General features: G+C 41.6%; 1 non-coding gene across 1 annotated transcript; it reads left to right on the forward strand.

The window, feature by feature from the left end:
* Window positions 1–9,419: 9,419 nt before the first annotated feature.
* Window positions 9,420–9,494, forward strand: Trnat-ugu (transfer RNA threonine (anticodon UGU)). Its single transcript has one exon. It is a non-coding gene; the product is annotated as a tRNA-Thr (tRNA).
* Window positions 9,495–12,418: the final 2,924 nt, after the last annotated feature.

Consider the following 12,418-nt stretch of genomic DNA (forward strand, 5'->3'; position numbering starts at 1 on the left):
TAAATATGCGGCAACTCCCACCCTCTACGGAAAAAATTTGTGGGTGCTGTCCTCAGAGACAAAAACTTTTATACAAGGCTTTTCCCAAATTTTATTCCCTTAGTGGGGAAACCAACATTTGCTTTACAATAATATTCAAAAGACACCCATAATTGCCTTACAGCTGTCCACGACAGAAATACAGACAAATCAATCTTTTCCTGTAAGAGAAACTTTATCATTTTTACATTTCACAAATATCATTGTTCCATATTCTAAAACGTGGGTAAAGATACGTTTACTGTAAGATCAGCTTTGCAATGAATTACACACGATACGCTGATATACACTTCATAATTCCAGTTTTTTTACTTGAAAGAGAAAACACTTTACACTAGTTTTTCACACATTCTAACAGTGTTATCATTATTCAGTGATTGTCCGTTTTTGCCTCAACACTTTGATAAACACCTCTTCTAATTTCACTTCTAACAAGTCTAGCAGTGACTAGAGATCATTCACAAATCATGTCATCATTGTCTCCAGATGTGCTTCCCGTAGAACAGTACTTGACTATATAACTCTCGGTGTACAGATTTACCATAGAGATTTTAGCCCATATTTTTCTACGTCAATCATTACTCATTGTTATGCACACAAATTTAAAACAGTCTCTACTATATATACAATATCTCCATGGACAACAAAACATTACTGTAATTAGTATATCACAGTTCATAAAACTCCGAAAAGAGGAATTATTTACCGAAAACCTATTGAAGGCACTTCCCTCTTGGTACTGAGTTTCAGTTTGTAGGTCTTCCAACTTATGATCAGGAGCTCACGGTCATTTATCTGCCTAACTGCATGTTGTATTGGTGGTTCTAGCTTAAGTTCACTTATATTCTTCCTCTCATCATTAACTATGAAGCATACATTTCCATGCTCAAGTTTGGCAAGTGTCACTACTGGGGACATTTATTCGTATTATATGTTCAGACTGTTTCATCATCTGAGCCGTATAACGGCGACATTTACCTAAAAATTTTATCTTCTCTGTGCCTCGGAGCATGATATCAATGCGACTTCTGTCATGATCGATAACTGTAATTCATTCGTCTACCGAGGAAACAAATAGCCTTGTATTATTACTAAATGGTGTCCACATACTTTCATTTAACACTATTAGCGTCTGAAAGCAATCCTTCGGAATTTCTCGCAACGATTTCTGTATGTTAGACACACATCTCATGATCATACGTCAACAAAATTATAATTACTTGCTTGCATGTTCTGAGGCTCTGATCTAATGGTGTAACCGTTCGTTATTTATCTTGGCGCACATCAGCTAGCAGTAGTTGTTTCTCTGTGGTTTATACATGTCGTTCTCTACTAGTGGGACCTTTAACACATAATTAAAGGTGTTTCCAGCATTGAAAACATCGATATCAACTATTCTTATTGATTGTTGTCCACTGTCTACCGTGAGGTCAACAGGCAATCGCTTGTTGTTGATGTCCTCCTTTATTAATTCTATAGATGCTTTACCATCCGAATTGGATCGATCACATACGGCTTCAGAATACCTTTCTGAGTGTTGACAGTCGCTGATACTGACATATCCTATTCCCGTTCTAGGTAACAGAAAATACTGATCAACCGTATCAGTTATCCGTTAACGGTAATCAGAATTACGGCTCTATAACCGTTTGTCAGCACTGCTATCAAATTCTACTATGTACCGACTTAATTCTTTCACTGCGTGATTATTTCTTCATTTTTCGCTGTGCAGCTTATCTTTTGATGAGAACTAATCATGGTTGGATATTGTCACTTGCTCCTTCAAACGTCGGAGTAGCTGTTTCTGGTCCTCTTGTAAGACACTTATCTCCGCATTGTACGTGGCGTCATCTTGGGTTCCGAACAAAATTTTACTGACCTCGCCCACGAAGTTTGAGATTCCCCGTATCTTTGTAGGGGATTCAAGCCGAGTGAGACCCAGTGCCTTCTATCATTTTTCTACGTAACAATTTAACGCTGGTCACGCACTGTTACACTGTATTGTACTCATATTCGATATTTGCAACCTGTCTTTATAACATCCGATTGCTTGCCTCACGAGAACCTCAGTGAGATCAAATTTCTCTCTCAGTTCCATTCAATTAATCACTCTCAATTTTCCGCGTTACACCGCAAATTTTCATTCTACCCATATTGCTATAATACAGTCCAGGAGACAACTGGAACTTTTACTTGCGTGTATGTTTCCCGTCTGGTGTTCTCAACCAGTAGCGAGCCGGATCTTTCTGTAGTATTCCTCCAATGTTACATGGTCTTCGAGAGAATAGGACGGTGACATCGACAAAGCAGTATGACTCCGACATCATGAATTGGAAAAATTCCTTCAATCTGTTTGCATGAACTGTGACATCTTTATTTAGTTTCAGACAGATTACAGCATAAGGTCACTTTTTTCGTACCACTGTGTATGGACCTCGCCATCATGTATCTAACTTAATGTGATCTACCTCGTCGCACGCTTTCTTCAAACAACGGAACCTTATCAACATATAGGAATTCCTCTGGATTCTGTTTCCTGTCATAGTTCGTTATTTTTCTCAGAACAATTGATGTGGCGAATAACATGTCGCACTATGTAGTATTGTACTACACAAACGCTAAACGGGTGTAGAACCCAGCCATCACAGTTTGCCTGTGTTCTATTTACATAGTCCCGCAACATTTCCGAAAGTGACTGTAACGGTTTTTTTGTTTGAGGGTAGTAATTTGTTGACGGTATATATGCCGTAGCTTACCTACTCGTTTCACAGTCTCACTCATAGAAATACTTCCCATGTCACTTACTATACTGTCAGTATTCCACACCTCGGTATAGTGTTCTCAACTAGCACCCTCGCTACTGTAGCGGCACCTTGCTTTTCAACGATTTCGGGTACAATAAACTTCGTCACCGCATCGTGAAACATAAGGATACCCATGTTCTCTCTGACTGTCTGGTTTGGTGGACGTACTACGACAAAGTCACAAGAAAATGTGCTCAGACATTTCCATGATCTCTTGAGGCATCTTTATGAGTTTCCCAGTGAGCTTGTAGCTTTGACAACTTCCGCAATTTCGGATATATTCTTCATACCTTTCTTCACACCATTCCATATTGAGTACTTCTTTATTGGCTCATAGGTTATTCCTATATCCTGGTGTCATCCTGTGGTAGAATCGTGAAACGTGTTTAATATTGCGGCTATTTCAGTGGCATTGATTTCTGCCATGTTTCACGACTCAGCTGTCTCTGATTTCCGGATATTCTTTTCTGTATCTTTGACGCAGTTTTCTCATTACTGAATAACATCGTTCACTGTTCTCGGATAGCTGCCTTGTGTCCTTGCTTACTGGTGTGCGCCAACAGTCCCACTGTCGTCTGCCAGTGGGTCCCTGACACGATTCACCACCTTTGTTTGCACCGTGTCTTAACCTCGGATATTGTCACCTTCTGGTCGTGTTCCAGTCCCCTGATCTCTCTCACTTGCGAGAGTGCGTTAGTGGCTTAATTTTCTGTGCCACTCTTGTACAGGATCTGATAATCACATACCTCCCACTGTAACCCGAATTTCATTAGTCTAGATGACAGATCTGATAGACTACCAATCCATATTAGTCGTTTATAATCAGTGCATATCAGGGAACTTTCTTGCAAATACAGATGGTCTAAAATATGTCACTGCCCAACAAATGGCCAATATTTAATTCTGAGTCGTACTGTACACTCTTTCTGCCTTGTTCAGCGTCCACGAGGCATACACGAAGGATACGTTGCTTATAATTTTTCCAGAGTTAAAACCACTCCAATACTTGACTGGCTAGCTTGCATCCGTGATGCCAATTTCTATTTACAGTCGAGGTACTGTGGTATAGAGGGACTGATCAGCTTCTCCTTGCTCGACACCCCAGGTGTAAGGCACTTCTTTCTTTATTAGTTCACGAAGCAGCTTCGTGATTTTGCTGAAGTTGTTTACAAAACACTGGTGGTACCCCACGAGGAGTAAATATGCCTTTAATTGCTTCTTTGTTTTGGCCTGCGAATACCCCTTTCTGACCACGACCTTCAGTGGATGTGGCCTCACACCCTGGGCCGATAAAATATATCCCAAATAGCACGCTTCCTTTCGGAAAAACTCACATTTGCCCACTTGTAGCTGTAAGTGTCATGATGATCTCTCCATTGGCAAAAGATTTCGGAATAGTCCCTCATTCGGATTTCCGGGAGGGGACTGCCAAGGGGGAGGTTACCATGAGAAACAGATTGAACAGTCAACGAAAGAATAACGTTCTACGAGTCGGGGCGTGGAATGTCAAAAGCTTGAAAGTAGTAGGGAAACTAGGAAATCTGAAAAGGGAAATGCAAAGGCTCGATCTAGATATAGTAGGGGTCAGTAAAGTGAAGTGGAAGGAAGACAAGGATTTCTGGTCAGATGAGTAGCGGGAAATATCAACAGCAGCAGAAAATGGTATAACAGGTGTAGGATTCGTTATGAATAGGAAGGTAGGGCAGAGGGTGTGTTACTGTGAACAGTTCAGTGACCGGGTTGTTCTAATCAGAATCGACAGCAGACCAACACCGACAACAATAGTTCAGGTATACTTGCCGACGTCGCAAGCTGAAGATGAACAGATATTGAAAGTGTATGAGGATATTGAAAGGGTAATGCAGTATGTAAAGCGGGACGAAAATCTAATATGCAGTTGTAGGTGAAGGAGTAGAAGAAAAGGTTACAGGAGAATATGGGCTTGGGACAAGGAATGAAAGAGAAGAAAGACTAATTGAGTTCTCTAACAAGTTTCAGCTAGTAATAGCGAGTACCCTGTTCAAGAATCACAAGAGGAGGAGGTATACTTGGAAAAGGCCGGGAGATACGGGAAGATTTCAATTAGATTACATCATGGTCAGACAGAGATTACGAAATCAGATACTGGATTGTAAAGCGTACCCAGGAGCAGATATAGACTCAGATCACAATTTAGTAGTGATGAAGAGTAGGCTGAAGTTCAAGACATCAGTCAGGAAGAATCAATACGCAAAGAAGTGGGATACGGAAGTACTAAGGAATGACGAGATAAGTTTGAAGTTCTCTAACGCTATAGATACAGCAATAAGGAATAGCGCAGTAGGCAGTACAGTTGAAGAGGAATGGACATCTCTAAAAAGGGCCATCACAGAAGTTGGGAAGGAAAACATAGGTACAAAGAAGGTAGCTGCGAAGAAACCATGGGTAACAGAAGAAATATTTCAGTCGATTGATGAAAGGAGGAAGTACAAACATGTTCCGGGAAAATCAGGAATACAGAAATACAAGTCGCTGAGGAATGAAATAAATAGGAAGTGCAGGAAACATGTGAAGACATCGAAAAAGATATGATTGTCGGAAGGACAGACTCAGCATACAGGAAAGTCAAAACAACCTTTGGTGACATTAAAAGCAACGGTGGTAACATTAAGAGTGCAACGGGAATTCCACTGTTAAATGCAGAGGAGAGAGCAGATAGGTGGAAAGAATACACTGAAAGCCTCTATGAGGGTGAAGATTTGTCTGATGTGATAGAAGAAGAAACAGGAGTCGATTTAGAAGAGATAGGGGATCCAGTATTAGAATCGGAATTTAAAAGAGCTTTGGAGGACTTTCGGTCAAATAAGGCAGAAGGGATAGATAACATTCCATCAGAATTTCTAAAATCATTGGGGGAAACGGCAACAAAACGACTATTCACTTTCGTGTGTAGAATATATGAGTCTGGCGATATACCATCTGACTTTCGGAAAAGCATCATCCACACAGTTCCGAAGACGGCAACAGCTGACAAGTGCGAGAATTATCGTACAATCAGCTTAACAGCTTATGCATCGAAGCTGCTTAGAAGAATAATATACAGAAGAATGGAAAAGAAAATTGAGAATTCGCTAGGTGACGATCATTTTGGCTTAAGGAAAAGTAAAGGGACGAGAGAGGCAATTCTGACGTTACGACTAATAATGGAAGCAAGGCTAAAGAAAAATCAAGACACTTTCATAGGATTTGTCGACCTGGAAAAAGCGTTCGACAATATAAAATGGTGCAAGCTGTTCAAGATTCTGAAAAAAGTAGGGGTAAGCTATAGGGAGAGACAGGTCATGTACAATATGTACAACAACCAAGAGGGAATAATAAGAGTGGACGATCAAGAACGAAGTGTTCGTATTAAGAAGGGTGTAAGACAAGGCTGTAGCCTTTCGCCCCTACTCTTCAATCTGTACATCGAGGAAGCAATGATGGTAATAAAAGAAATGTGCAGGAGTGGAATTAAAATACAAGGTGAAAGGCTATCAATGATACGATTCGCTGATGACATTACTATCCTGAGTGAAAGTGAAGAAGAAATAAATGATCAGCTGAACGGAATGAACAGTCTAATGAGTACACAGTATGGTTTGAGCGTAAATCGGAGAAGGACGAAGGTAATGAGAAGTAGTAGAAATGAGAACAGCGGGTAACTTAACATCACGATTGATGGTCACGAAGTCAATGAAGTTAAGGAATTCTGCTTCCTAGGCAGTAAAATAACCAATGACGGACGGAGCAAGGAGGGCATCAAAAGCAGACTCGCTATGGCAAAAAAGGCATTTCTGGCCAAGAGGATTCTACTAATATCAAATACCGGCCTTAATTTGAGGAAGAAATTTCTGAGGATGTACGTCTGGAGTACAGCATTATATGGTAGTGAAACATGGACTGTGGGAAAACCGGAACAGAAGAGAATCGAAGCATTTGAGATGTGGTGCTATAGACGAATGTTGAGAATTAGGTGGACTGATAAGGTAAGGAATGAGGAGGTTCTACGCAGAATTGGAGAGGAAAGGAATATGTGGAAAACACTGATAAGGAGAAGGGACAGGATGATAGGACATCTGATAAGACATGAGGGAATGACCTCCATGGTACTAGAGGGAGCTGTAGAGGGCAAAAACCGTAGAGGAAGACAGAGATTGGAATACGTCAAGAAAATAATTGAGGACGTAGGTTGCCGCTGCTACTCTGAGATGAAGAGGTTAGCACAGGAAAGGAATTCGTGGCGGGCTGCATCAAACCAGTCAGTAGACTGATGACAAAAAATAAAAAAAAAAATAAAAAAAAGCTGTAAATTGTGGATTCTAAGCCTTTCGAATACGTCAGTAAGCCACACATTATATTCCTCTAAGGAGGAGCCAAATGTTACCCCGTCATCCAAACAGATGATGTGTTTGCCACTTTGTAGCTCTGTCAGAACAGAGTTCATTAAATTCTGAAATGTACTAGTAGGAGCTGTTTTAAGATCAATGGCCACCTGTTTGTAATTGTAATGCCTGTGCGGCGTACTGAAAGCCGTCATTTCACTATCCTGTTCCTCTATTAAGACTTGATAACAAGCCTTCGCTAAGTCGAGCGTCAAGAAGTACTTCATATTTCCTAGAACGTCTAGAATTTTCTGTATTATTGGCGACGGATACACGGAATTTAGGTAGATCTCATTAAGTCGCTTAAAGGCTGTAGCTATTCGACACATATGCTTTCCACTAGCATCCATATTTTTCGGCATTAAAATCAAGGGAGAATTCTAAACACTTTTATTTGGTACTACGATGTTATCCTCTAATACCTTTACAGTTTCCTGATTGAGAATCTCCTTTTTTGCTTGGGGTGTTACTGACGTGCATGATACTATCTGTGTAAGATAATATCTCTCCAGTCAAATGGAAAATGTCGCTGTAAATTGTGCATAACTCTATGGCTGCTGCCTTCTATGCTGCTGCCTTCTATTCTGCATTCAGATGATCCCTGCAGATGTCCTCCTTTATTACACTTATTCTGGTTTTCGTCTGTGACTTATGTTTACTGAGCTTATGTGTACTGACACACGTCGTCCTGAACGATTGCTGGAACAATTTTTGGTCCTGAACTACTTTATCTACCACCAGTGGACAGTCCACTTAAGCACTCTCACCTGTAGTGTTCAGCACACCCGTTAGGTATTCTCCTGATTCCACTTTTACCAGTGCCTGAGGTAAATACATGCCCTTGGAGATTTACTGTATCAGAATGACAGCCTCTCTCATTCCATTCGCTGCTATTTTAATTCTACACAACTGTTCCTCCCGGGATCCTATTGTTAATGCTGAAACAATTTTCTTGCGCTCTTTTTTGCTTCTATCAGACATTATCTGTTGCGTGCCTCTGTTGCATCCTGACAGTTAATGAGATTCTGTCACTATTTGTTGTGGCCTTTCCGCATGTTTCTTGCTTTACGCTTTAGCGTCTCTCAAAAGCCTAATCTTTTCTTTGAATGTGCTGTGTGGACAGCACCCTGTGACTCCAACTTCATTTCCTGACGTGCACTTCACTCTGCGTCTGAGGTTCCTCCGAAAGAGCCTTCTCTTTCTTGTACCTGCACAAACGTATTAGCTAGTTTTCAAGGTCTAATACCAATCTGCGGAGCTCACACCTCTGCTTCATCTTCAGGCTCATCCATTCCTCTCGGCTCCTCAGACTTCCGGTGCATACCGATTATGACCCCATGTGCTTTTACAAGGTCTCGGCCTATCTCCCCGCCAAATGGAAGATCCTCGCTCCACATCGTCCCCTATCTCGTTGAAACGATGCCTCACTTGCACTCAGTTTCTTGTTCGTAATTCGAGGGTTACAGTTTCCTCTCTCCTTCCAACCGTATTAGCATTTTCCCAGATCCTAATATGTTCGATTCGTTTACACTTTCCGCTATTTCTCCAGCTACTTCTACTAACTAGATTTATCTGCGCACAGCTATTCATGAGAAACCTCAGACAATTAGTAATGGCGTCATGATACTCCAATTCTATGGATATAAACTCATTTCGATTTTCCCAGTCGATTGTTAATGTCTTTCCAGGTAAGGCATAAGGGAACATCCTTATTACGCCGTTTGTTAGCTGTCCTTGCTTTTACGTCTCCTGTGTGCATTCTGTGCAAGGCAAATGAATTCTGGGCCCTCTCTCGATCCAAGTATCGGCCTCTATAACTTGGCGAATTACATTGTGAGTACATCGTGTGGGTCTCCTGCTTACATGGCAGACGCTCTATCCATCTGAGCCACCGTGGGCACAGAGGATTGCGCGTCTGCAGGGACTTATCCCTTTCACGCTCCCCGTGAGATCCACATCCCCAACATGTCCACACCACTACATTCGTAGTGCGCCTAATAGATGTTTGCCCATCATACTCATTACTCGTGGCAGATTAATATACCAAGTCCCGTACGAGTTCGGGCATAGCGTGTGCGTTCGCACAAGAGTGTCAATGGCCGGGAAGCCATATTTTAACTATATATGACGGAAGAGCGTGCAAGGGATAAGTCCCTGCAGACGCGCTACCCTCTGTGCCCACGGTGGTTCAGATGGATAGAGCGTCTGCCATGTAAGCAGGAGATCCCGGGTTCGAGTCCCGGTCGGGGCACACATTTTCAACATGTCCCCAATGAAGTACATCAACGCCTGTTTGCAGCTAGGGTGTCCATTTCATTATCATTTCACTCTGTAGTTTTCATACTAGTCTACAAGAAGTTCCTGTTATTATTCGTTCTTTACTTCCAGCAAATTTCCGAACCACCCCAGCTGAATCATGAAACTCTGAACCACGTCGTTCTTACACTACCTCCGTATATATGTAGTGAAGTGGAGGATGACAGCGTACGAACAGTTGAACGCATAAATTTGTCCAAAGTCTCCCCTACGTCTTGAAAGCTGCCATTTGCGTTCTAGTCTTCTGTGGCCTATACATCACCTTATAGGAAGATAAAATGTAGCTAGATTCCTGCCGCATTTCTACATCTACGTCTAGACTCCGAAAGCCACCTTGAGGGGTGGCGGAAGGTATTTTTGGTACCATTCCCTGATCCCCACCCGCTTCCATGTTCCATTCAAAATACCGCATCAGATTCAAATGGCTCTGAGCACTATGGGACTTACCATCTGAGGTCATGAGTCCCCTAGAACGTAGAACTACTTAAACTTAACTAACCTAAGGACATCACACACATCCATGCCCGAGGCAGGATTCGAACCTGCGACCGTAGCGCTCGCGCGGTTCCGGACTGTAGCGCCCAGAACCGCTCGGCCACTCTGGCCGGCAGCCGCATAAGAGTAACGACTACCGGTGAAGCTCAGTATGACATCGAACTTCTCCGATTGTCATGTCGAGTTCATTTCGTGGGAATTACATGACAGGAAGTAGTGTGTGGCAGTTTTCTTTATTTGAACGTAGTCTCTCAAAATTTGAACAGTAAACCTCTCTCCATAATGAACACCTCCTCTTTTATAGTCTCTGCTAATGGAGTTTGTTGAGCATCTCTGCAATGCTTTTCTCCCGAGTAAAGGAACCCGTGACGAAACGTTTTGTTCTTCGCTGTATACTAATTTTTCCATCGTTGATGGTCTACGTAGCTCATTTAGTGATTTGAAAGACATTGAGTGTTGCACTGAAGAAATTATTGTTTCTGTATTCAGTGGGGTGATTTCATTACAGTATTAATGACAGTCCATAAAAAAAGCTTCCGTCTATATGTGTACGCCACGTAGAGCTTTGGAGACCGCGTGGTGGGTAAACAAATTTGATCTACTTGTTACATTTTGGAAGTAAATTACGAAAATAACAATCATAAGTGATAATGTCACAGTCTTTGCATAGCAAAGGCTGACAAGAAATCAAATCGTCTTCACTGCTCCTGGAAAACACTTTCTCGAAGCCTGATGCCATTAAGTTTCACTGAAATTTATTGATTACGTATCCTTCCAGCACTGTCTGTAATTTCACTCCCAAGTAATCAGGGTAAGAAACCGATGAACATCAGCGAATAATAGATCAACAGTTCTTGTACGATTACCCCGCTGTAGCGGAACAACAGTTCCTTCTGATTCTTCCAACGATTTTCAGACTAGTAACACCAGCCCCTGCTACTCCAGAGTCATTCGCCCACATGGGTACCGACGGAAGAAGCATTTATATTTTCGTTTTCCACTTTCAATCGCCCCAAATTGATAACTGCCGATTTTTTTACGAATTTGTATCATTTCAGCAGGACTGATCAGCGGTGACGTCAGCAACGTTGAATTTCTAAATATTTATTTATTCCGTTTTACAATGAAGTTAATGTCTACGAATAGCCGAGCACATGCTCGTAGATGGGTAGCAGCAGTGCGTGAATCAGACAGCTGTCAGACTCCACACGCAACACGTCTACCGAGAGATTTTAGCCAACATGCGTGTTTCCAGCCACACGTCAGTCAAACTGATCATCGTTTTTCAACTGCTCTGCGCTGGCTCGGTTTAGTCCTGTTTTGCTGCCGTTCGCGAGGTTCCTACGTCAGTACCATCAGGATCGAAGTCACAAAATCAGCAGCTTCCAATCCTGCCTGTTTATGCCTCGATCATAAAGCAGTAGTAATAATTTAGCTTCCCTTTCCTTGCGGAGTGAAAATTAGTTACAGATGGCGCTAAGGCGAAACACGGCATTGTACAGCATTTGTTATAAAGAAAGACGTAATAAATTTATTTGGAGTACCTTACCTATAAAACTGCTGTAGAAGTTCTGATCGCCCATGGCTGTCAAGCTTTACTTCACTTAATTTTAATACTGAAGTCATTTATTCTGCCGTAATTAGTTCCTGGAACTGTACAATTTCTAGAAAATAACAATTAACTCTTTATAAATTACTTCAACGGAGTTCACATTTTTAACAGAAACTGGCCAATGTCACAAATTTTACTTGTGTTCCATTGCGCAATGTGGTTCACATATTGGTCTTTGCATAGAGACTATTGTCACCGTGTTTTGTCTTTAAAGCAAGTGCAGTCGCAGATATGAAAGAACTGGTGTTACATTGTCTTATACCGATGATGGAAAACAGTGCATACCAACGGATTTTCCTAGTCATGCACTAGTGTGGATTCAGTACTATGCAAAGCAGATGTTTCAAGATGATTCTGTCGTCTTCCTCGATTACCAATAAGCTCTTACAGAAACTCTTTCTCGCGCCTAATGGTTGGTACAGCTACAACAGATGTCGATCACTTGCGAGAATGCTGGAGGAACCATATAAATCATCAGAAATTTCCTAACATTAACGAATATTAGCGATGGATGAGGTAACTGAACTTGCTGAAATGTTGGAAGTGGTATTGTACTTCAATTACTTCACATTTAAAGGACATATTTGCCGAAACAAGAATCGACTGGTGATAGGGAAAGCGAGTACAGTACGCTGTTTAAATCTGTTAGGAAGTTTCATATCAGTGCACACTTCGCTGGAGAGTGAAAATCTCGTTCTGGAATTGTGAAAATGGGTGGAAAATATACGGGGCTTTTGAAATCAAAAAAGGAG

This window comes from Schistocerca serialis, chromosome 6, assembly GCF_023864345.2.
Source record: "Schistocerca serialis cubense isolate TAMUIC-IGC-003099 chromosome 6, iqSchSeri2.2, whole genome shotgun sequence".
Classification (NCBI taxonomy): Eukaryota; Metazoa; Arthropoda; class Insecta; order Orthoptera; family Acrididae; genus Schistocerca; species Schistocerca serialis.